General features: G+C 44.0%; 1 protein-coding gene across 5 annotated transcripts in view; it reads left to right on the top strand.

The window, feature by feature from the left end:
- LOC126298590 (cAMP-regulated phosphoprotein 21) overlaps nucleotides 1-26,419 on the top strand; it is a 1,220,135-nt gene that overhangs the window by 547,708 nt on the left and 646,008 nt on the right. For all 5 annotated transcript variants that reach the window (XM_049989965.1, XM_049989963.1, XM_049989964.1 and 2 more), the window contains exon 5: nucleotides 8,472-8,520. The gene's annotated coding sequence lies outside the window, so the exon portion shown is untranslated. The remainder of the gene's footprint in view (nucleotides 1-8,471; nucleotides 8,521-26,419) is intronic.

Below are 26,419 nucleotides of genomic sequence, written 5' to 3'. Positions count from 1 at the left end.
GACTTGTCCCACGGTATGGGGCAACGGTTATTGCACACAAATGCATCATTGTTCGTGCTGAATGTTTGTATCTTACCGCCCGAGTGACGCCATTCACGACAAGTGACACCTACGGGCCACGGCCGGATTTCGGAAAATGTTGTGACAGCATCACTATCTTACGTGTCAGAATGGTGCCAGTAAACTTTTTATTGCATCGAAGATCGAGCGTGGACATGAGTGTAGTATTACGAAAGTATAATAACTAATATACAGCACTCAAACTGGCGTTTTATTTTACAATTCTCAAGACACTAACTGCGTTTCAACCACTGGCTATTGTGTATCGTACACATCGTTTGCCAATTTCAGAGCACTAGAATACTTGATTGGGTAAAAGCTTTTCTTTAACTGTCTTCTTACCGTTCAATATGGGTTATTCAACTTCCTATTAATCAGATAGAGATAATTTAAGTTTGCATCCTTTTTAATATTACGATTCTATGAAGTTTTACCAGGTTTTGATTGCAGCAAGTCTTAAGGTTCAGAGATGTAACTGCGAGAGATCAGAATTCGTGGAAGACAGTTAAGTGTTATTGCATTCTGCGATACTCATGCGTATCCTGTATGCTGGAATGGGCTACTGCTCAATAATTATTTCTGTCTTGTAGCACTCGATGCTATCAGCTTCTGTGAAAATAAGGACATCATTTCGCACCGGCTTTCGTTTAGCTATCTCAAGTATTTAATACGCTCACAGTCGAGCCAAGCTGTGAATCACATTGCACAATAAAGACAACACAATATCTTTTGTCACAATTTAGAGTGTAAACATAAGGAGTATTAAACAAATGACGAATATTTTGAGACAAGGAAAAAAATGCCCAGTAAACTTGGGATCGAGAATGCATACCTCAAAAACTATAAGCACTTTTTCATCTGCGAAACATACTTCTTATACTGCAAGCTCTTTGCTTTGTTTTTTGTTTTCTGTTTTGGGAACAGATAGGATGGACCAAAACGGAAAAGAAGTCCTGTAAACATGGACTCTCCTCAGTACCTCTCAGTTGTCTTCCTCCTGTCCAACAGCAAATCAGTGATTTTGCGCTGTAGCTGAGTGGTCAGCGTGACGGATTGTCGTCCTATGGGCCCGGGTTCAATTCCTAGCTGGGTCGGGGATTTTCTCCGCTCAGCGACTGGGTGTCGTGTTGTCTTCATCATCATTTCATCCCCATCTGGCCCGCATGCCGCCCACTGTGGCGTCCAATGTAGTAAGACCTGCACCAAGGCGGCCAGACGTGCCCCGTAAGGGGCCTCCCGGCCAATGATGCCAAACGCTCATTTCCATTTTTCCTTCCTTCCTTCATTTCGTTTCAATTGTTTTTTCTTTCATTATCCATCCTACTAATTTCCCTAATATTTACAGCTGTCCAATGGTATTATTAACATCTTCTCCAGATTTTATTGTGTCAGTGCTGTGCCATGAATTTCTGTTAATGTGTCATTACTACTATTTGTAAGAAACGCTCCATTATGAGGAATAAACTTATCACAACGTTAATTGAACATATATCATTCTAATAACCATAATCTTTGCCATAACTGTTTCCATTATTATTATTATTATTATTATTATTATTATTATCATCATCATCATCGTCCTCTTCCACTGTGGTCATTGGGATGGTAACTAAGAAATGAATAGAAACTTCACTAGCATTCACCAAGACAACGGCTCAGATCTCCATCCAGCCATGCAGATCTACGTTTTCCGTGGTTTCCCGAAATCGAACAGTGCAAATACAGAGACGGTTACTTTGAAATTGATACTTCTCCGTCCTCCCCCAATCCTAGAACGATTTCCGTGCGTAATGACTGCTATCGTCGTCTTCATCGTAAAGTGAATCTCTAAAGATATTTAGTTAGATATATTAGGGGGCCGGGAAGTCCTAACCATACAAAGTAAAATAAACATGCTGTACAACGTGTAAGCGAAAATTCTGTTTCAAGTAACTGTTTTAATACTGTATCCTAATATATTGTAGGCAGTGGGCGCGACCACTTCTGACACCAAATCTGAAGGCGCCCCGGTGGTCCCGGTCGCCTACGGTGGACTGGATGGCCGAGCGGTGACCTCTCCAGTTGTCAGGATGCTAGGAAATGGCTGTAGAAGCGTCAGAAACGCCAAAGAAACATTATTAATTCATAACACCTTTATTCCTGCCGAGTACAATGTGGCTTGGTGATATCAACGACCTCCCCCGAGTCCTCGTTGACTCGTAGCGATGACACTAGATCCGGGTTGCACAGTCTTGCTAGCGCAGCGGCGCGTGCTGTGACGTAGCAGAGGAATGTCCTTACTTCGGCCGCGCGTGGCTGGCGGCGCACGGCTGAGCGGCCAGCCCGGCTGCGGCCAGCAAGCTCAGGGTCGGAGTCCCGGCGCTGTTGGCATGAAAGGCGTTCTCGTAGTGTGGAGTGTACTCTGTCCCACCCCCTCTTCTTCCCTGCTCCTCGTTGCTCGTCCGCGGGGACGGGCGGAATGGGCTGCAGTCCCCCAGCGTCGTCGGCTCACCCGGTTGTGACAGCGGATGCACAGGGCCTAGGCCCCGCACGATCTCGACGACGGCTCACTGATGTGGTCAGCATTGGCGGCGAGCGAGTCTGCCGCGATGTCTGCTAATCCTGGGTCGATGATTGACAGCGGCAGCAGAGAGGACCGGAGCTGATACTGTCCCCTCACGTCTGTTGCTGGATGGCCGCCCTTACTGCAACATCTTCTTAATAAAGATTAACATGTCGATCACCGACCTGAGCGCTACGCAGCGTCCCAGTACACATCTAACTGCAAGTGCGAGTGCCTTGTTGCTATCAAAGCTGGCGTATTTTAAGGAAGCACGAGCGACGTCCTGATGTCATGCTCGTTTTAATGAACGCATTCGTTCCACTTATATTGCTGATTCATCTGTCATACTCACCCCTTAGGTGTTCTTGCGACAGAGTTACTTGTTGTTTCAGCAAACATACGTGAAGTTGTGAAATGCAGTACAGCTGACGCTATACCTCTGTTCTGCACTCTACGAAAGTCTCCGTCTAACACAACCTGATTGCTAAGCAATTATCTCCCGCCTGTTGTGTGTAACCAGGTCATTGCCCCTGCGTGATGACACATTCCGATATATGTGCAATCCTCTTAGCTCTTGGCTAAACTACTGCCTCTGGCTCTTGGCATAGGCAACGAAACTTTGACAATATTTCACGTTTCCAACTCTTTACTATTCCGCGATACTACAATATGCAGCGACTCTACACTTGAGTGGCCGTAGTAAAATCAGATAAGACCCTTCAGAGTTAGCCACTTAGCAGCGCCGTCGATGGCGAATGCTGTAGGTATACGAGTAGTTTCACACACAGCCACAGCCATTGAACGGTGGCACTGCTCGCCGGCCTGGTGGTCTGCTTCGCCTCAAGTGACGATCGCAAAAATTGGCTCCACCCGTGGCTAGGCAAACAACGTAATGGTAACGTTCAGACTGCGACAAAACGGCGCCATTACGTCCAACACGCGAGTGCAGCGTTGATAACGCACGTCTCCCTAGCGCAGTAGTTGCTGCAAAGATGAACTGTCTGGTTTGCACTGTAGTAGGCAATGGCGTTGGATATGGGAACAGACGGGCCAAACATGAGCACAGAAATATTACCATTGTAAATGAAAAGCGGCCTGCTTACAGCAACGAGATCTCAAAGAAGAATGCATGCTAGTCCATCATAGGGAAATTCAAACTAATTTCACTAGCATACCCACAATGGCTGAAAATGTAATCGGTAAGAAAAATAATGTTGATTTTCACCAAATATCAACAATATACGAGATATTGTAGTAGCTAAAATACCAATTAGGTGCATGAAAAGTTGTATTTCAAGCAGACATCTCAACTGCATGTTAATCCTGATTTCAAATTTGACATATATTTAAGTCATTTCAATGCCCCTTCATTCATGAAGTAATCAGCAAATGCTTTCGGATATATTTAGTAGTGTTTACAGGTAGAGGGTTGGCTACTGGAATCTCATCCTCTTAAGCCAGCAACACAAAGCGTGTCCTCAAACGTATACCCAACTCTTTCCCTGATGAAAATACGCAAAAGGCAGCAAGGTTTTACTGCAGTTCCTGGCAATTCTTGTTGAACATTTAATGATACATCCTGCATATGTTGCTCAGTATTTTACACGTGTTGTGCAGCGTCACTAACATGTGCTCGCAGCCCCACTAACGTGCGTTTGGGCGCGATCTGAGGCGCCTTATCACGGTCCGTGCGGCTTCCCCCCGTCGGAGGTTCGAGTCCTCCCTCGGGCATGGGTGTGTCTGTTGTCCATAGCGTAAGTTATTTTAAGTTAGATTAAGTAGTATGTAGGTTAGGGACGGATGATCTCAGTAGTTTGGTCCAATAAGACCTTACCACAAATTTCCACGCGCGTTTGGAGCCTCACTTGCGCTCGGTAGCAGGCCGCTAACGTCAGCGAAAGCCCTGCTTTCGAACCAATATGCAGCGCTGAAAAGTGGCCCCGTGTGAAGCCGGCCTTAATTCAAACTTTTGTTGACAGAGCGGTACCTGGCTTAATTTCCATTGTTTGGTTTTGGCACATAGTACTCTCACGAATCCTGTTGATGTGGATCCCCTTGCTGTCCCATTATGAAGTGTATTAACTTCTTGGTTTTGATGGCGGCTGCAACTACAATAAGGGCACCTTTAGCTCATTTCATATTTGTCTGGCAGCCCTCTGTACGGCGCCGTGTACACGACCGCGTTATGTCTGAAATGAAGTTGTAAGGTTGCACATTCAACAGCTGCCACAACGTGAATTTAACTTGATGTTTTTGGCATGAGTAAGGCAATTAAAAAGCAAAATTTACAGTTTTGTTCTACCTAATGACAGAAAGAGAAAATGTGTGCAACAGCTAAAGGATAAGAATTTCACATGCATTTCGAGATTTAGGTCAGAAATGACATTTACGTCCGTGAAATAAATTGGCGCTTGATAGACAATAACGTATCAAAATATTTAATGTTCACCCTGCCCAGTCACATTTCGTTACAGACTACGTGTAATATGTATATACAGAGTATGCACTTTTATTGTGCTTCAGACCCAATAACAAATATGGAGAAAGTGTCTAGAGGAGATATATAGGCATGTTATTACTAGAACTTACAGTGAGGGAATTGCTTTTAACTTCACATAGTTTGAAGGATTTAGTGACATTCGCCTTGTTGGTTGTGCCACGCCATACTCGAATGCTATTGTCTGGACGAATGATTAGTTGGTACCTGCGTTATTAGATAATACCTTAATAAGACTTGTAATAAAGCTAAACAGTATACCAGTTCTATACGAAAGACCTTTGTATGTGTAAAGGTGAAGTCGTCCACAACTCGCACATTGGTTTGAACTCCGCAGTGCTTTGCTATGGAGGGTCCTATTGGAGGTAATATAAGTCCTTAAATTCCTACAACCCTTAAAAGTACTTAATGGGAGCTTCGAATCAGGATGAAACTTGGCATTTTTCAGATTAAATAATTACTTCCATAGTAAAAAAAGCGATACATGGCACGAAATATTCTTAAACCTGATGGAGAACGAATCCTAGACCTTTGGATTTATCGTTTAGCACTTATCCACTTAGCCAGCGAATTACGCTTTCATAAGCTGTACTACATCTATATTCGAAGCAAAATAAGAAGTGATATACGCCTGAATCATTTTTGTTGTTCCCAGTTTATCAGAGTCAACCACCCATGCACGCCAAAGACTAACCATATATCTTTTTCATTGTTTTACATATTGTTTTACAGTTTCAGGAAAATTATTTTACAATCATAGATATAATAATTCGTAAGTGACGCAGCCAACGTAATTTAAAAAATGCATTTATAATTTCTCACTGTTTGAGAAGCTAAGATGAAATATTGAAAGGAAACAAACAAATTCTCGTTATACGAATTATGTTCTTTATTGCCAGGGACAGTCTCTGTTCAATATCTGCATGTTCCGGATGCTTAAGAAACATACAGCTTCCACAATATGACCTTGGATTTCTTTCACTCTACCTAATGCGTTAATTATTTCCGTGTTCTGTATATCATTTGCCCGGCTTTTATCGAAGTGATGAGGAACGAGGCAATACACCAGCTAGCATGTATCATATGTTTCTGAATATCGTTACACGCTGCATATTTACTGGATAGTAAATAGAACAGTGGCCTAAATTTAATAATAACGAAAATATTATTTTTTAATATTACTCACGTAACTAGCAGTAATATTCTTAAATTAATTTTTTCGCTGTACATGCTACCAGTTTTTAACAAATATTCGTCTAGGGAATGGAAGGAGTTGCCAAGCCGAAAAAAATTGTGCTAGGTTTAATATTTGCTTTAGTACTTGTTAGACATTTGATGTGATTGTGTATTACTGACCTGTATCCATGGTCGAGATAAGTAACTCTAGCCTGGGCAGTGACACCCGACTCGAAGGCAGTCGTTTCGAGCACTGGTGGGGGATGAAATCTTCATCGCAAGTATTTGGACCGGAAGGGGGCATATGATGTCTTCCTAATCACCTGGCTTTATGCCAGTGTCTTGTGTTCAGTTCCAACCCAATTAACGTTAAGCTCGACGATCGCCTTGGTGTTAATCGAGAGGTGTAGTCTATGCGCCGGCACCATCTACCTCCCATGCATCGATAAATCACGGTACTACACTACAGTGTAAAAGCTCCCATCACTGTTACCTACACGACACACTACATACGTGACACTTCATAAAATGTCTGAGGAAGGCAAAGGGGAACCACCCCCTCTATGACGTTGCCTATCACGGCAATACGTATTACTCCATCAGCTCTCAACACTCATTTCCTCACCGCGGGACTGATTTCGACTTTTTAATGTGTCGTTAGGTGTACTGAATATCGGTAGCTATGATGGAGGATAATGTGGTTGCAGTAAGTGATCAGGTGAGGTGAAAAACCTTATTCACTGTAACGTTGTATGTATGATGGAGTAATTTGTGTAGGGGAATATAATTTGTGCGTTGGGGTATATTTTTAACACCCTGTGATGGATCTTACATCTTTCATTTAGGACTTGCTCGCTTGAAGAACGAGTATGTGCCAAAGGGACAGGGATATTCTCCAGCCAAGTGACAGATTCATGGAGCTGCTGGCCGTACTTTTGGGGGATTTGCATCTCTCGCCATCTAATTTACGAAAAAGATAATAGCGTGATGACCATTTTTTCCTTATTGTTAGTGCAGTGGTTTCGAAATGTTAGGGAGCGGTCCAGGTTACACCGAAATATTTAGGTGTGTTGAATTGTTCAAATTCTTTTCCATTTCAGTTGACTCGTATCTTCCCTGAGGTTTCATAGTTTTTCGAATTTTAAAGGGACTTAATTTGAGATCTCACTCTCATCAAAATCCTTGTGTGTGTGGACTCGCGTCATCTTACAAAGTACTTAAATTCTTCCTCAGAATAAAATTTGAAGTAGTTAACCTAATTCTAATCAGAGAAACTTTATTAAAAATAGCTTTAGTTTCACTTGTATCCGGCATTATATGATCCAGTGCAGCACTGTAGGTCACCGGTTGCATCTATATTGTATAATAAAAGTTGTATCAACAATTCATCATAGGATTGGAGTGTAGCTTCGATTAATTTCATTCATTCATTTAGAAGCCAAGCACGTCCCAGAAGCACTGAATATGCAATATAGTGAAAATATGAATGTCGCATGGCACTGCTGGCTGGAATATCCCACTGGGTGGGTTTAGCCGCTTGTCTGGAAGGGTGTTCTTCCTCCGCGCTCGTTGACCCTGTCCCTTCAGATATGTGAGGCTTGTGTCGTATGTTTTTTTTTTTTTTAGAGTGTTGGTGAGTTTAATGGGTGCGTTTACAGTATTGTGTTATACAAAGGTGATAAGAAAGAAAGATGGAGACATCCAGTGCCAAAACCTAGGCTACTCCTCTCCAAAGGGGCTGCCGGATCAAATGTGACACACGCTCTTACTTCATGAGACCCTGCCGAAGCGTTGGAGTTTAATCCAGGATCTTGGCGCAAAGACTGGTGATGGAGAACAGTACACCACCTACTCTCCTCGCTTTGCAGTGAAAACTGCGTCCAGCAGCAGTATTCAAACTGGCTTACCTCCTAGTCGAGTGCCACCGCACAGTAGTGCGTTAGAGATATCGGGAACGGAGGCGCGTATGCAATATAGTGAACTGCTGGAATGAAAGTCGTGTACGGATTTCATGCCACCAGGCGTCTCCTTTCTGTACATTGCAAACTACTTAGAAACTTTCTTGCTATGAAATAAATTCAAAAAGCTAGTAAATGATCTTATCGTATTTCCCACATTTTCCAGCAGGGATAAATTCTATCCCTGAACATGAAACGTTAGTTGCTACATTAATTACATTATTTGTTTTCTTTTCAGATCGCTCCTGAGGACAAACCTGCGAAAAAGTTACGCCCTTTCCTTGCAGGTAAGTGAAGTAATTGTCATCACAACACGGTATCAAACAGCGTGTATAAAAGTATAATTCATGTGTTACACACTAGATCTTACCCGAGAGAGTGAGTATTTAATTATTTATAACGATACATTCCTTAACTGAATGGTAAATTAAGGTCTATAGTCACTGAAGATATTACACATTATCGTTTAATAGGAATTTCCTTTTGTCCTGTATGATGTATACATATAAACGAACGGAAAGGAGAGAGTTAACTAAATTGCTCGTTTATTTATTTATAAAACAAACTGTATCCTATACAGGTTGAGTCTTAAATGAGAAAAAAATATCCGAGGGTTATATGCTGGCACACGCAATGAGTCAGGAACCGTTATTATTACTTTTTCCTTCTGGACTTACTGTTTACAAGTTTGAGAAACAGTGTTACCCTTTTAACGAGACACTGCAGCACTTTAGGATCTGGATATGACATTATTCCACATATGTATCGTACGACTCACGTGAACCCTTGTTTGTATCAGTCGACGCTTGAATGATAAGGGAGCAAGATGCAAGCAGTCTCGTTGAAATCATGTGCAGCCTAGCGTGACTGTAAGCTTTAGCTGTAAACCGAAAAAGCGACCGATGGTTGGAGGAAGAATATGGAATGCATGTCCTGTTTACAACAGCGGTATCACTCTAGCTGATACCCGCCACGCCAACTGACGCTTCGCAGTTTTATTACCATGAAAACTTCCACAAACTGGGAATATACGGGCATGCATATCATCTAAGGGCTGGTAAACGGATGCACAAAACTTTCAACGCAACTGTATCAAGAACGAAGTCCCATCAGGTGCTACTCATCAGCAAACACCTTTTAGTCAGTGGTCACATTTCTGCCATTTCTAGGATTTAGTGGTCAGGAACTTACAATGCGGATAACGAGGAGAATTTTTTGCGAGCTTTTGTCGAGAACCAACAGTACATTAGAAGAGTGAAAAAGCTACATTGTGCAAGTACTACATAGATATATTTTCAGCATAGCCTGGACTTCTAAAGCTTATAAGTCATACGATGCGTATTTTACGGGCGTGGGTTTTAATGAATTATTATAATACACATGAGCGAGGAGAATAAAACCCAACTCGGAAGTACTAAGATAGGAACAAAAGTGAAGTGTCAATATATGGTGCGGTATTATCGACAATTATTTAATAGGGTCACATGAGGTACATCCAAGACTGACGGTTCTCTTGGGTGCTCCTTAACCACAACCAGAATTTTTGGAAGAAAGTTAAGCTACAGTACGATAATGTGGTTCATGCATGATGCTGCCCCCACTCACGTCTTCAAAATAGAATGGTTGTGGAGATCCTGTGGTTTGGTCAGCTACGTAGGGACTTCAGAAAATAAATTATACATGTCGTTTCACACTAAGACCATTGCGCAACAAGAGGGCGCATTGTCAGAAGAGTGTGAAATGGCAAGGCAACTGGAAACGTAATCCAGAAACGAAGTACACGGGACTGTACTACTCATGCGTGCAAAGCGTCTAAATTTCATTCAGATTCAACGTGAAATCCTGGCTGTATATGGACTAAAAGCAGTGTCTCATTCAACCATAGCGAGACTGGCTAACAGTTTGACCCAGACAGTACAGATGTGGGAGGTAGTGATTGGGTGGGATGGCCATCGTCATGGACCACAGACGACAATGTCCGGGCAATAGAGGATCTGATCCACGGCAATCACAGAGTGGTGACGGCGCTCACACAGCGGCTCTCGAATGGCTCCGTCACCAAGAAGCGAATTTTTATAGTAGAGGATCTGAACGATTAGTAGAACACTCTGACCCTTTTTTACAGAGACTTGGTGATTTGTGTTGAAAAATAGTGTCACATTTCTGTGCCACTTTGAAGTGTAGTGAAGTTACTTGACCTACCATAATAATGTGTAACTTACTTTTTGCAATGCCCCGTACATCGCAAAGTCTTAATCCACTTGATTTCTTCTTATTAGTTCATGTGAAATTCTTAAATGATGGAGGAGAACGTTCTGACATTAATAAACTGCAACGCAGAAGACCAGACTCACATTGTACTAAGTGAACATAGCGGTGATGGATCGCTCAGTAAATCCATGTCGCGGAGAGTCGGTTTCCTGTGCACACCACGGCCGTCAATTTGAAAAAAAATTATGAAGTGCCATTGCAGTCTAAGGTCTTGTGTTTCTACATTATTTTGGATTTTTACTCTTGTATTGCATTCAAACTTCGCCTTATCTACGTGTATGGTTCAAGAATACTCCTAGATTCGTCATAAAATAGGGTTATAGAATATTTGAAAATATGTTCTCGCGAGATATTGTCAGCTTATTCCAAAACGTTTGCCATTTGAAATTTACTGTAATTTTTGTTACGGAAAATCAGTGACATACACTATGTGATTAAGAGTGTCGGGGCAGGTACGTAACGCAGAATTGACCACTAGATGTCACGAGAGGCAGGTCCGCTTGTATAAAAGGAGGCGGCGAGTATTCCGTTGTCAGTGAGAACGCCCGAGTGTGCGAGGGAGTCGACAGCGAAGTGCACGACAGCGGACGTGGCTTCGGCAGCGCACGCGACGGGGTGAGGTGACGGCAGTACCTCCGACGTGGCGTTTGCCTACCCGGAGTGTGCTTCCTCGTCCTACTTCAGGTGTGGCGTGGGCGCGCCCTCTTTTTAGAGGGGCGCTGGGCTAATCGAAGGGTGTGGTGGTTCGCCTTCCGACGAGGCTCACCTCGCTGGTGGCCTCACCCGATCCCCCCAACGAAGACGACACGGCCTGCAAATACGGACGTGGACGCGGGCTGCTCATCGGAGGTGAACAGCGACGCAGAGGACGCTCCTCCTGCGCTGCGCCGTTACTCCACCATATCCCAGGAGGTGTGGAAGAAAAGAAAGGCGGCGGCAACTCTCTTCCGCTTAGATCAGGAAGTGGCTCCGTCGAGGCTCACGAGAAAGAGAGGCTGTAGCGCGTACGTCACAGCACGTGAAACTGCAAGTCGTACGAGTGCCAGCAGCCATCTCCGGCGAGAAGTGAGTAACTATTTCAGACGAATTTAATAAAACACAGGAAGAAATGCAGATGATAAACGGGTATTCATTGGACAAACATATTATACTACAACTGACATATTATTACATTTTCACGCAATTAGGGTGTGCACAGATCCTGAGAAATCAGTGCCCAGAACAACCATCTCTGGCCGTAATAACGGCCTTGATACGCCTGGGCATTGAGTCAAACAGAGCTCGGATGGCGTGTACGGGTACAGCTCCCCGTGCAGCTTCAACACGATACCACAGTTCATCAAGACTGGTGTATTGTGACGTGCCAGTTGCTCGGCCACTATTGACCAGACGTTTTCAATTGGTGAGAGATCTGAAGAATGTTCTGGCTAGGGCAACAGTCGAACATTAAGTGTATCCAGAATGGCCCGCACAGGGTCTGCAACATGCGGTCGTGCATTATCCTGCTGAAATGTAGGGTTTCGCAGGGATTGAATGAAGGGTAGAGCCACGGGTCGTAACACATTTGAACTGTAACGTCCGCTGTTCAAACTGCCGTCAATGCGAACAAGAGGTGACCGAGACGTGTAACCAGTGGCACCCCTTCCCATCACGCCGGGTGATACGCCAGTATGGCGATGACGAATACACGCTTCCAATGTGCGTTCACCGCGATGTCAGCAAACACAGATGCGACCACCATGATGCTGTAAACAGAACCTGGATTCATCCGAAAAAATGACGTTTTGTTAATCGTGCACCCAGGTTCGTCGTTGAGTGCACCATCGCAGGCGCTCCTGTCTGTGATGCAGCGTCAAGGGTAGCCGCAGCCATGTTCGTGCAGATCGTTGCTGTCTTACAAACGTCCCCATCTGTTGACTCAGGGATCGAGACGTGGCTGCACGATCCGTTACAGCCATGCGAATAAGGTGCCTGTCATCTAGACTGCCAATGATACAAGGCCGTTGTGATCCAGCACGGTGATCCGTATTACCCTCCTGAACCCACCGATTCCATATTCTGCTAACAGTCATTGGATCTTGACCAACGTGAGCAGCAATGTCACGACACGATAAATCACAATCGCAATAGGCTACAATCCGACCTTTATCAAAGGCGGAACCGTGATGGTACGCATTTCTCCTCCTTGCACGAGGCATCACAACAACGTTTCACCAGGCAACGCCGGTCAACTGTTGTATGTGTACGAGAAATCGGTTGGAAACTTTATTCATGTCAGCACCTTGTAGGTGTCGCAACCGGTGCCAACCGTGTGAATGCTCTGTAAAGCTAATCATTTGCGTATCACAGCATCTTCTTCCTGTTGGTTAAATGTTGCGTCTGTAGCACGTCATCTTCGTGGTGTAGCAATTTTAATGGCCAGTAGTGCACTTGGAAGTTCTCCATAGCATACGACATAATTAAGACCTTTATTGGGCACCTTTTCAATTAAATATTGATTTCCCGTGCGTGCTGCACGGAACCGAGCGTTGACGAAGTGTGGCTGACAAGACGACGAGTGTGACGTCACAAGTTTTCGTAGGGACCATATATCTCGGTGGTTCCGGGCCCCAAGACGGAAGCTTACCCAGTCAGCAAAAAGCCGCGACCAATTGCCGTATCGACGACTGGCGGCAAGAAGATGGGAATGGCGGACATTCGAATAGTGGGGCGCATATGGACGCAGATAGTGGCCAGAAATGCCGCATCCCGCAACTCCGCTAGTGCTGGCGCAAGAGCAGAAGATGGCTGGGGCGAAGGTGTTAATGAAACGTGCTGCTCGTTCCAGCGCAGCCACGAAAACCAAAGCGTCAATGAAGCCATCTGACAACCGCTTTATTGCGTTGATGGAACGTGGATCACCCGCAAAACGAACAGAGAAACACGATTGCTAATGCAGAATCTGTCAGCTCCAAACCGCCAACAACAACTAGGCGTCATGGGCTGAAGCCACCACTAATCAATCGTCTTTGAAATCAAAGACAATTATAAAGGACCCCTCCCTCGTCTAAATGACTGTACAACAACAGATCTCATTCTGAAGACGACCAGGCTGTACACCTTGCGTATTCAGCTATCTATCAGCGAAGATTACCGATGGCTGACGAAGGAGGTATCGGAGCTTTCGATCCTTTTCTATACACGCACCGCCGTGCCGGAAAGACTAATCGCTCCCGGTTATAGCTGTCGACAACATGGAAAAACGGAAGCTCTTTCAGCTGACGACTGCAGCCCGCACGTCAGTCACTGCCGATCCACTGAGGCAGCACAGGGGAGATGTGCAGTGCTCGCACTGCCAGGGGTCGGAGCATGTGGCTCCCCACTGCTCCTTCCCCGACGCATGCGAGAAGCGCGCGGGCAACTACAACAGCCAGCTATGACCGCTGCCCAGGACGCATACACCCGAGTGCAAGAATTGTGGCGGAGCACACATGGCGAGCTACCGTGGCTGTGAATATCTGAAAGCTGCGGTGGCTCGACAGCATGGAGAGCCGTACAAGCCGAGGATTGCCCTCTCCAATCGACGTCGACGACGACGCGAGCGAGCGCCGATGCTACGAAGATTGGTAGCATCACTGTCAACACCGCTTCTGCATCAGGAACCGGAAGAAGACGCATCAGAAAGCTCTCTCGTGATGGTGCGCCGGACGGCTTGCGATTCGACCTCCCTAAGGAGAAAACTCGCTGGTAAACAGAAGACATCGGCATGCGGCAGGAGCGCGACCGCTCCACCCGCCAGTCGCACCGATGAAGCTCATCTCGACTCTCACTGTGGCCCAGGAACGAGTCACTATCTCCCCCGAGACGCTTCAGCGAGTCGTCGAGATCATGATGCTGGCGGCCCAAGCAGCCACTCCAGCTACCACTGCGGCTGCTCCCTCCGACGTCCACGCCGGAAAGTAATGAAGACAACACAGCACCTCTCTGGCATTGTGGCAAAAAGAAGACGATGCAACCTGGGAAAGCTATCCTGGCGAAGCAAAAGAATGTGATGAAGCTATACACAACAAAGATCCATGATATACAAATCAACCTTTCTAAAGCTGCCTATGTCGACTGTTGATGGTGTGGTTGTGAAGTGGAAACGTGTAGGATCAACCCAGCTAAATTACAACCAGGCAGATCTCATGTACTGAAGGACAAGAACAGTCACAGGAATTGCGCAGGATGACAGTAAAAAATCGCATGAAATCAGAGGAAGGTACCATACATGAATTCCAAAGTGCTACCAGAAGTCCAAATAGCACAATGACTATGCGTAAAGACTTAAAAAGACGGGTACAATGGTCGAGCAGCTCCTCATAAGCCATATAGTCAGCGCTAAACGACGTTTGAGGTGGTGTAAAGAGCGAAGACACTGGACTGTGCATGGCTGGGAACAAGTGGTCTGGACTTACTGTATGAATCACACTACACCCTATGGCAGTAATCTGGAAGGGTTTCGATTTGGTGAATGCCTCTTAGACGTTATCTGTACTCACGTATAACGCCAACAGTGAAGTACGGAGGAGGTCGAGATAAGAGTATAGGGGTGTTTTTCATGATTAAGGTGTGGTTCCCTCATTGCGCTTAAGAAATCGCTAACTGCGGAAGACTATGAACACAATTTACAGCATTGTCTTCCCCGTACAGTATAATAACACTTCGGAGACTATGAGTTTTATATCATCATGACAGTGCACCCTGTCATAAAACAGTATGTCTGAGGCCAAGGTTTGTAGACAGTAACATTCCTGAAGTGGACCGGCTAGCCCAGTGTACCGATCTCAACCCACTGTAACATCTCTGGGATAAGTTAGAGCTCTGCACAATATCGCAGCGTCCCACATCTCCTCTACCCTCTTTGGTTTTATTTCTTGAGGAAGAATGGGCTGCCATTCCTCCACAGACATTCAGGCGCCTCGTTGAATGTGTCTCCATAACATTTCATATCGCCATAAGGGCGAACGGTGGCACACTCAGTGTTAACTTTCACATGCAGCTGTCCGGATACTTTTGATCAGAGCCGGCCGGTGTGATCGAGCGGTTCTATGCGCTTCAGATTGCAAACGTGCGACCGCTACGGTCGCAGGTTCGAATCCTGGTTCAATGGCTCTGAGCACTGTGGGACTCAACACCTGAGGTCATCAGTCCACTAGAACTTAGAACTACTTAAACCTAACTAACCTAAGAACATCACACACATCCATGCCCAAGGCAGGATTCGAACCTGCGACCGTAGCGGTCACGCGATTCCAGACTGAAGCGCCTAGTTCGAATCCTGCATCGGGCATGGATGTGTGTGATGTCCTTAGGTTAGTTAGGTTTAAGTAGTTCTAAGTTCTAGTGGACTGATGACAACAGATGTTAAGTCCCATAGGCTCACACACATATGAACCAATATTTTTGATCAGATAGTGTATTTAGCGAAAACGAACAAAAAAAGTAATACATACAGAAGCTATCAAAAACAGTAACAGAGTAGTAAGAGGAGTTCAATAGTTCACGAATATACAGGATGATTCAGCTGCTCGTTCCGAAGTTGCTTTACACAACCTGCAATGAAATATCTGGTCTTCAGAAACCACGTGCAGAATTTTCATAATCTCTCGCTCGTTATGCACAAACCAGTCAGTCGTACAGAAAAAAATGAACAGAAACTTTCGTAGGAAATTTAAAGTTGTTAAATTTCATACTGGAATACGTTTCCGCTGGAGACCACGGTTTTCGAGTTAGCCAAGAAAACTTACGAAAGTGACCTTCAAACGCATCCCCACCCTCACTCTCAACGCTCACCTTTTAAGATTTCTACGACGTTGTTCGTGGCACTGCCCCACCGCACAAAACTTTCCGACTACGCGAACTATTCTCGATATTCGACGTTTTGGTTTCTATTTATTGAGCTATTTCGTTAATGTTATTAATTTCAACGTTCCCGTGAGTGTAATGAAAGAAAAACGACTTTCGTTCACGTTACACTGAAACTAATTACGTTGACAACTCGATCGAAACTTAACCCTTACAAGTACAGTAGATTCGTAGTCAGAAGGCTTGACGAGTACAAGGATGTAATTGTTTGAAAGATTTTATGATGCCTTCAGCCTTCAATCTCTTTGTATCAAGTACTATTATACAATTTCGGCCTTAGGCCACTTTCAAGTATATTATGGATGATTTTGCAACAACTGCTCGAAGGTAATGTCCTCCTAAAATAGCGTGAAACGTCTCGGATTTATTTTATGAGCATAACATGGCGTCGTAGGAGCAACAACATACATACCATAATTTGCCACTAAAAGACCATCCATAAAATACTTGAAAGTGGCCTTGGTAGAAATTGTACAATCGTTCTTCTTAAAATAAAGAGATTGGCAGCGAAGGCATCATGAAATCTTTCAAAAAGTTCATCGCAGCTACAGATCCTATCGCATTGAAAATTAAAAGATGTAATTGTTTAGTTAATGCTGTTAATATTCACAAACGTTAATTTTACAATTTGTTTGTGCTCGACTAAACCGGTTGCGTAATACCGCCAGTCAGTGAAAAACAAAAAGGATCGAATATGCGTTTGCAAATTTTTGTACAGTGGTAGGAGAGAGTGCCATGAACAACATTGTTTTGTACTGTATTGTATGTGGGCCGATTGCCTAGGAACGACGAAGAGGCTCCGCCCCGCCGCAGCCGCAGTGGTCCACAACCCCACGACGACTACCGCAATCCACTTCACTCCTCCACCGCCCCACACCGAACCACTCTTTCAGAGATTTTGTGCGGTTCGGCCCCCGGTGGATCCCCCACCCCAACCCACCCTCCCAGGGACCAGGGAACGTCTCACGCCAGACGAGTGTAACCCTTATGTTTGCGTGGTAGAGTAATGGTGGTGTACGCGTACGTGGAGAACTTGTTAGTGCAGCAATCGCCGACATAACTGAGGCGGAATAAGGAGAACCAGCCCGCATTCGCCGAGGCAGATGGAAAACCGCCTAAAAACCATCCACAGATTGGCCGGCTCACCAGACCTCGACACAAGTCCGCCGGGAGGATTCGTGCCGGGGTCCAGGCGCTCCTTCCCACTCCGGAAAGCCGTGCATTAGACCGCACGGCTAACCGGGCTGGCCATGAACAACATACTCGAAATCCTGAACGGTGAGGTCTGAGTGTGGGAGTGGAGGTGCATTTGAAAGTCACTGTTGTACATTTTTCTTGAATAACTTGAAAACTACGGCCTCCAGCGGAAACGTATCCTAGTACAAAATTTTACTACTTAAATTTTCTACAAAAAGGTCCGGTTCATATTTTTTTCTGTAGAACTAACAGCCTGTGCGTAGCGAGCGAGATAATATGCATATCTTGCGCGTGGTTTTCGAAGGCCGCATTTATATTGCGGGTTACATAAAAAGGCATCGCTAGGGGCAGCTTAAGCGCACAGTTCACATTAGTGGTCATTAAAAATGCATCACTATAAAGGTAGCTTTCAACAAACATAAAATTGGCATAAAGAATACTCCGTGCTTGCATATGCAGATGTTTAGCATTTCAACTCAACTGTCGCCCAGCTGTCGCATGATACACACCTGCAAAGCAGCAAGTAACGCATTTAGATTTTTCTGTGTTTTGTTAGTAATATTTCTTAAATTACGAAAGCGTTTTTTTTCTATTTAGGAGGTGTAATGAACCGTCTTTCTACCTGTAAAGTGTAGTCAGACAGTCCATAGCACAGTTTCAGTGTCTTCTGAGCAGCTGGGTACACAGCCTTCATTGATGACACAGCAGGAGGGTAGCAACGGTGGCGTCGCATGGTGCCCCTCAGGTGTCGCTTGTTTCACCCTCTGGCTCTGCTGCCGAGGCACTTCGTAGTGTCCCCGACGGGTGGATCCGCCCTCACAGCTGGGCTAGTGGCGGCTGGTAAAACATTTGCATTGCTCGAGGTGGAGAACCGATTAGTCCAGTGCAATGGAGCTCAGAAGGCCTAAATAGAGGAAAGTTTAGTAGCAGTTCTTATACACGTTCTATAAATTTTTCCCAGGGTTCTGATTCAGAATTTTCAAAGCCTCACGAAAATTTAGGCCCGAAAATGGTTCAAAAATGGAAAAAACACAAAGAAATGGGATTTTTTTGGGAATTTGGCGAATAACTAGGAAACGACACAGTTTTCGGCAACATTGACATTTCTGAAAATAAAGAGTATAAAATTTCCCACAAAGTACGTCTGAGCTGTTTTTTTTCGGCAGATCAACTGTATATTGTGTAGTTCCACTTGGCTTTTCGCGGATGATGCTGCTGTATACAGAGAGGTCGCCACGCTAGGCAATTGTAGTGAAATGCAGAAGAAATGCAGAGGATCGCAGTGCAGTCGGTGGCAATTGACCCTCAATATAAACAAATGTAATGTATTGCGAATACACAGATAAAACAATCCTTCACTGCAAGATTATAAAATTGTAGAACAGTTGCTGGAAGCAGTTACTTCCATGAAATATCTAGGTGTATGCATACTGAGCGATTTGAAGTGGATCGACCACTTCAAATTATTCGGGAGTTAGGCAATGCCAGACTGAGATCATTGGAAGATTTCTCAGAAACAGTAGTACATCAGCAAAGTAAGTAGCTTACAAAACACTCGTTCGACCACTAGTCGAATATTGCTCCTGACTATGGGATCCGCACCAGGTAGGACTGATAAGGGAAATAGGGAAGATCCAAAGAACAGCAGCGCGTTTCGTTACAGATTCATTTAGTAATGGCGAAAGCGTCACGGAAACACTCAGCCACCTCCAGTGGCACATGGTGGAAGAGAGGCGTTCTGCATCACATTATGGTCTACTGCTAAAGTTCCGAGAACGTACATTCCTAGAAGAGTCAACAGATGTATTGCTTCCTCCTACACACATCTCGCGAAAAGACCATGAAGATAAGATTAGAGAGATTCGTGTCTACACGGACGCTTACCAGCAATCGTTCTCCCCTCAAGCCATATGGGACTGGAACAGAAAAAGTCTAAATTGATTCTGGTATACAAAGTATTCTCCGCCACGCACCGTAAGCTGGCTTGCGGAGTACAGATAAAGATGTGGATCCGCATCAGGTCGGATTAAAGGAAAACATCGAAGCAATTTAGAGGCGGCCTGCTAGATTTGTTACCGCTAGGTTCAGACAACACATAATTATTACTGAGATGCTTCGCAAACTTAAATCGGAACCCCTGGAGGGGAGGTGACATTCTTATCGAGGAACATTGTTGAGGAAATTTAGAGAACTGGTAATTGACGCTGACTGCAGAACGATTCTACTGCCGCTAAAGTACATGACCACAAAGATAAGATAAGATAACAACATTAAGGCTCGTAGGAAGACATGTAGTCAGTCGTTTTTCCCTTGCTCTATTTACGAGTAGAACAGGAAAGGTAATGACTAGTAATGGTATAGGGTGCCCCCGCCATGCATCGTACGGTGGTTTGAGGAGTATGTTCGTAGATATAGATGTAAAGATGTTTTAATGCCGGTCACATGAAGCTCCAAAGAAACTGGTATAGGAACGTGTATTCAAATACAGAGATATGTAAACAAGCAGAATACAGCGATGCTGTCGACAACGCCTATATAAGGCAACAAGTGTCTGGCGTAGTTGTTAGATCGTTTACTGCTGCTACAATAGCAGGTTAGCAATATTTAAGTGAGTTTGAACGTTGTGTTATAGTCGGCACACAAGCGATGGGACACAGCATCTCCGAAGTAGCGATGGATTGGGGATTTTCCCATAGATTATTTCACGAGTGTTCCGTCAATATCAGCAGTCCGGTAAAATCTCCGACATCAATGCGGCCGGAAGAAGATCCTGCAAGAACGGGACCAACCACGACTGAAGAGAATCGTTCAACGTGACACAAGTGCAACCCTTCCGCAAACTGCTGGGCCATCAACTAGTGTCAGCGAGCGAACCATTCAACGAAACATCATCGACATGGGCTTTCGGAGATCAAAGCCCACTCGTATACCCTCGATGATGCACGACACTAAGTTTTACGCCTCGCCTGGGCCTCTAAACACCGACACTGGACTGTTGATGACTGTAAATATGTTGCCTGGTCGGACGAGTCTCGTTTCAAATTGTATCGAGCGGATGGACGTGTACGGGTGTAGAGACAACCTCATAAATCCATGGACCCTGCTTGTCAGCAGGGGATTGTTCAAGGTGGTGGAGGCTCTGTAATGGTGTCGGGCGTGTGCAGTTGGAGTGATGTGGGGCCTCTCTGACAGGTGACAAGTACGTAAGCGTCCCGTCTGATCACCTGCATCCATTCATGTCCATTGTGCACTGCGACGGATTTGGGAAATTCCAAAAGAACAATGCGACACCCTATACGTCCAGAATTGCTACAGAGTGACTCCAGGAACATTATTGTGAGTTTACACACTTCCGCTGGCCACCAAACTCCCTAGACATGAACATTTTTGAACATATTTCGGATGCCTTGCAACGTGCTGTTTAGAAGAGATCTCCATCACCTCGTACCCTTATTGGCTGAAAGCAAGGGGACACTACGGCCGTAATTTTTCCCGAGGGCATGCAGCTTTACTGTATGGTTAAATGATGATGGCGTCCTCTTGGGTAAAATATGCCGGAGGAAATATAGTCCCCCATTCGGATCTCCGGGCGGGGACTACTCAAGAGGATGTCGTTATCAGGAGAAAGAAAACAGGCGTTCTACGGATCGGAGCGTGGAATGTCAGATCGGTTAAAGTTAGATATAGTGGGAATTATTGAAGTTCGGTGGAAGGAGGAAAAAGACTTCTGGTCAGGCGACTACAGGGTTATAAACACAAAATCAAATAAGGGTAATGCAGGAGTAGGTTTAATAATGAATTGGGAAAATAGGAATGCGGGTAAGCTACTACAAACAGCATAGTGAACGCATTATTGTGGCCAAGATATACGAAGCCCACGCCTGCTACAGTAGTACAAGTTTATATGCCAACTAGCTCTGCAGATGACGAAGATATTAAAGAAATGTATGATGAAATAAAAAAATTATTCAGATTGTGAAGGATGACGAAAATTTAATAGTCATGAGTGACTGGAATTCGGAAGTAGGAAAAGGGAGAAAAGGAAACGTAGTAGGTGAATACGGATTGGGAGTAAGAAATGAAAGAGGAAGCCGCCTAGTAGAATTTTGCACAGAGCACAACTTAATCGTAGCTAACACTTGGTTCAAGAATCATGAAAGAAGGTTGTATACATGGAGAACCCTGGAGATACTATAAGGTTTCAGATAGATTATATAACGGTAAGACAGAGATTTAGGAACCAGGTTTTAAAGTGTAAGATATTTCCAAGGGCAGATGTGGATTCTGACCACAATCTATTGATTATGACCTGTAGATTAAAATTGAAGAAACTGCAAAAAGGTGGGAATTTAAGGAGATAGGACCTGGATAAACTGACTAAACCAGAGGTTGTACAGAGTTTCAGGGAGAGCATAAGGGAACAATTGGCAAGAATTGGGGAAAGAAATACAGTAGAAGAAGAATGGGTAGCTTTGAGGGATGAAGTAGTGAAGGCAGCAGAGGATCAAGTAGGTAAAAAGACGAGGGCTAGTAGAAATCCCTGGGTAACTGAAGAAATATTGAATTTAATTGATGAAAGGAGAAAATATAAAAATGCAGTAAATGAAGCAGGCAAAGAGGAATACAAACGTCTAAAAAATGAGATCGACAGGAAGTGCAAAATGGCTAAGCAGGCATGGCGAGAGGACAAATGTAAGGATGTAGAGGCTTGTCTCACTAGGGGTAAGATAGATACAGCCTACAGGAAAATTAAAGAGACCTTCGGAGAAAAGAGAACCACTTGTATGAATATCAAAAGCTCAGATGGAAATCCAGTTCTAAGCAAAGAAGGGAAAGCAGAAAGGTGGAAGGAGTATATAGAGGGACTATACAAGGGCGATGTACTTGAGGACAATATTATGGAAATGGAAGTGGATGTAGATGAAGATGAAATGGGAGATTTAATACTGCGTGAAGAGTTTGACAGAGCACTGAAAGACCTGCGTCGAAACAAGGCCCCGGGAGTAGACAACATTCCATTAGAACTGCTGACAGCCTTGGGAGAGCCAGTCCTGACGAAACTCTACCATCTGGTGAGCAAGATGTATGAAACAGGCGAAATACCCTCAGACTTCAAGAAGAATATAATAATTCCAATCCCAAAGAAAGCAGGTGTTGACAGATGTGAAAATTACCGAACTATCAGTTTAATAAGTCACAGCTGCAAAATACTAACGCGGATTCTCTACAGACGAATGGAAAAACTAGTAGAAGCCGACCTCGGCGAAGATCAGTTTGGATTCCGTAGAAATGTTGGAACACGTGAGGCAATACTGACCCTACGACTTATCTTAGAAGCTAGATTAAGAAAAGGCAACCCTACGTTTCTAGCATTTGTAGACTTGGAAAAATCTTTTGACAATGTTGACTGGAACACGCTCTTTCAACTTCTGAAGGTGGCAGGGGTAAAATACAGGGAGCGAAAGGCTATTTACAATTTGTACAGAAACCAGATGGCAGTTACAAGAGTCGAGGGACATGAAAGGGAAGCATTGGTTGGGAAGGGAGGGAGACCGGGTTGTAGTCTCTCCCCGATGTTATTCAATCTGTATATTGAGCAAGCAGTAAAGAAAACAAAAGAAAAGTTCGGAGTAGGTATTAAAATCCATGTAGAAGAAATAAAAACTTTGAGGTTCGCCGATGACATTGTAATTCTGTCAGAGACAGCAAAGGACTTGGAAGAAAAGTTGAATGGAATGGATAGTGTCTTGAAAGGAGAGTATAAGATGAACATCAACAAAGGCAAAACGAGGATAATGGAATTTAGCCGAATTAAGTCGGGTAATGCTGAGGGAATTTGATTAGGAAATGAGACGCTTAAAGTAGCAAAGGAGTTTTGCTATTTGGGGAGCAAAATAACTGATGATGGTCGAAGTAGAGAGGATATAAAATGTAGACTGAAAATGGCAAGGAAAGCGTTTCTGAAGAAGAGAAATTTGTTAACATCGAGTATAGATTTATTTGTCAGGAAGTCATTTCTGAAAGTATTTGTATGGAGTGTAGCCATTTATGGAAGTGAAACATGGACGATAAATAGTTTGGACAAGAAGAGAATAGAAGCTTTCGAAATGTGGTGCTACAGAAGAATACTGAAGATTAGATGGGTAGATCGCATAAGTAATGAGGAGGTATTGAATAGAATTGGGGAGAAGAGGACTTTGTGGCACAACTTGACTAGAAGGAGGGATCGGTTGGTAGGACATGTTGTGAGACATCAGGGGATCACAAATTTAGTATTGGAGGGCAGTGTGGAGGGTAAAAATCGTAGCGGGAGACCAAGAGATGAATACACTAAGCAAATTCAGAAGGATGTAGGTTGCAGTAGGTACTGGGAGATGAAGAAGCTTGCACAGGATAGAGACGCATGGAGAACTGCATCAAACCAGTCTCAGGACTGAAGACCACAACAACAACGACATTCCTTTGCATAATGAACTTGTCTTTGTAAACGACTCCGTTGTCCAGCTTTCAAATATAAGTTGCTGTGTATGCCATTCTCCTCTCAAACCGGTGCGGTTTTGGAACCTGATTCGAAATTTTGTGCTTGTTTAATTTGTATAATGAACTTTTCTTTGTACTTCACACTCTTATCATTATCATTATTCTGTAGTGAAAACTGTACTAATGTCAACTTGGCACTGTCGTAACTCCTACTAACTGTCTGGTGTTCGCGTTTTAGTGTTTATATTTTACATTAAGAACGTATGTTTTGTACATCGAATTCTTTGTATTTTTCTACAGTGGAAATTGCAAGTATATTAACATGACACTTTTGTAACAGCTATTGGCTGTATGGTCCTCTCTACTCAAACCTAAAAATAAACAAATAATTAAAAAAACAGCCCTACGACGCGTTCATAACTTCTATTCACGTTGCAGACATTAATTATGAATTTGTGAGAAAGTTATGGACTATATTAACGATAAGTGAGTGAAGAACCAGCGACGCCGTTTACTTTAGTAACCGGGAATAGCTCTTTCCTTAGCACTTCAGCAATTTCGTGCAATTTAAATTCACAAGTGAACCCTGACTGCCGACTTATATAACGCAGCAACGTCTTCTGCATGGAGAAGCGGAAGGCTGTAGTGTGAGGCGCGTCGAAATGTAGCATGAAACGGGCGCGGCTGATCCGATTATTTTGTCCGCAGCGTAAACATCCCCCACCACTGCCGCTTAGCCACAACACAACGTTGCCCGCGCCGACGTCTCGCTACAGTCAGCGGTCGCCCCAGACATGGTGCCCAACACGGACGTAGCAGTCCTCATTTAAGCCATAAACGTTATCAAGTTAAGCTGTGAAACGACAAATTTGCTGAAACGTTATGTGTCTTTTCATTGAAGCTGAAGGTGTATTCTCAGGTTTGTAATCTCATATACGAGAAGTTTGTTACAGACGGCCAACAGGCTACGGTATGTTACAGTTTCCTGTGATTGTTTGCACTATCCTCTACTTAACCTATTTTTGGCACAGAAAGGGGTAAAATATGCTGCTGTAACACTTTTCGATAAATTACCAGATGAAATAAAATGTGTGACAGACAACAAATTGAAATGATATCTCATTGACAACTCCTTATATACCATAGATGAATTCGCGAATAAGAATAAATAAATCTATAGGTATAATATATGAAATTTGTGCCATTTAAGGGAATGGGGTAGGTAATAAAAAGAAAAGCCCTTGATGCATGTATGCATTTCTTATGCACTTGACACGTTCCACGTCGTAACCGTTTTCGTCAGATCAATCAGTATAACACGTAACTAACTATCTGAACTACCAATGTACTGTATATGACACTGGAATTACTTTAGAAAAATTATTGCAAAGAAAATCGTTACCCTGAGGCGAGAAAGATACGCTAACGTTTGTGAAAAATGGAACAACTAAAAGGAATGGCCTAAATGAATGCAGCAAGTAAAGCGGCACCATCTTAAGACACTTAACTCACAGGCAGGCTGCTGTGGCCGAGCGGTTCTAGGCGCTTCAGTCCGGAACCGCGCTGATGCTACGGTCTCCAGGTTCGAATCCTGCCACGAGAATGGATGTGTGATGTCCTTAGTTAGGTTTAAGTAGTTCTAAGTCCAGGGTACTGATGACCTGAGATGTTAAGTCCCATAGTGCTCAGAGCCATTTGAACTTAACTCACATTCTGGAGGAGCAATGGTCAAATCGGCATTCAGCAAGGATACGGATGATTTCTTTCCCCATTTTACCCATGCGCCATTTCTCATGATGGAGTCTTCGATGGAACGTTACACTGTAAGTTCATTATGTGTTTCATTATGTGTTATAGCCATTTTCGAACAAATAGCTATAACTAGCGGCAAAAGAGTAATAGTGCACCACAAAAATAAGGCTAAACATGGTGAACAGTATGAAAGAAAAACTTGGGATTATAAAGAAGTGCATATGAGAGGAAACGCAGGTTCCAACAAACCATCCCAGGCGAAACGCGCCTGGGGGAAATAAATTACAATTGCAACAAGAAAAGGCGGTTTTATTTAAAAAACAAATACTTCTATGCTTCATCAGGTTTCCCTCCATGGGGTGGGTGCTTGCTGCGGAGGATGGCCACGCAAACGAACTTGTTAATTTTTAACCAGCTTTTCCTCGGCGTCCGCTGTGGGAGACCGCATATGTGAGTCAATTTTATCATGGCACCTAATTGTGTTGACGTAGCGTATGTAGTTATATTTAAATAGCAGTTCTGAATAGAAATTTTAACTATTTTAAAAGTCATACGACTTTCAACCTTATAAAAATTTAAAACGCGCCATTTGGGGCTACG

This window comes from Schistocerca gregaria, chromosome X, assembly GCF_023897955.1.
Source record: "Schistocerca gregaria isolate iqSchGreg1 chromosome X, iqSchGreg1.2, whole genome shotgun sequence".
Taxonomy (NCBI): Eukaryota; Metazoa; Arthropoda; class Insecta; order Orthoptera; family Acrididae; genus Schistocerca; species Schistocerca gregaria.
This window is presented reverse-complemented; position numbering and strand designations above follow the sequence as displayed.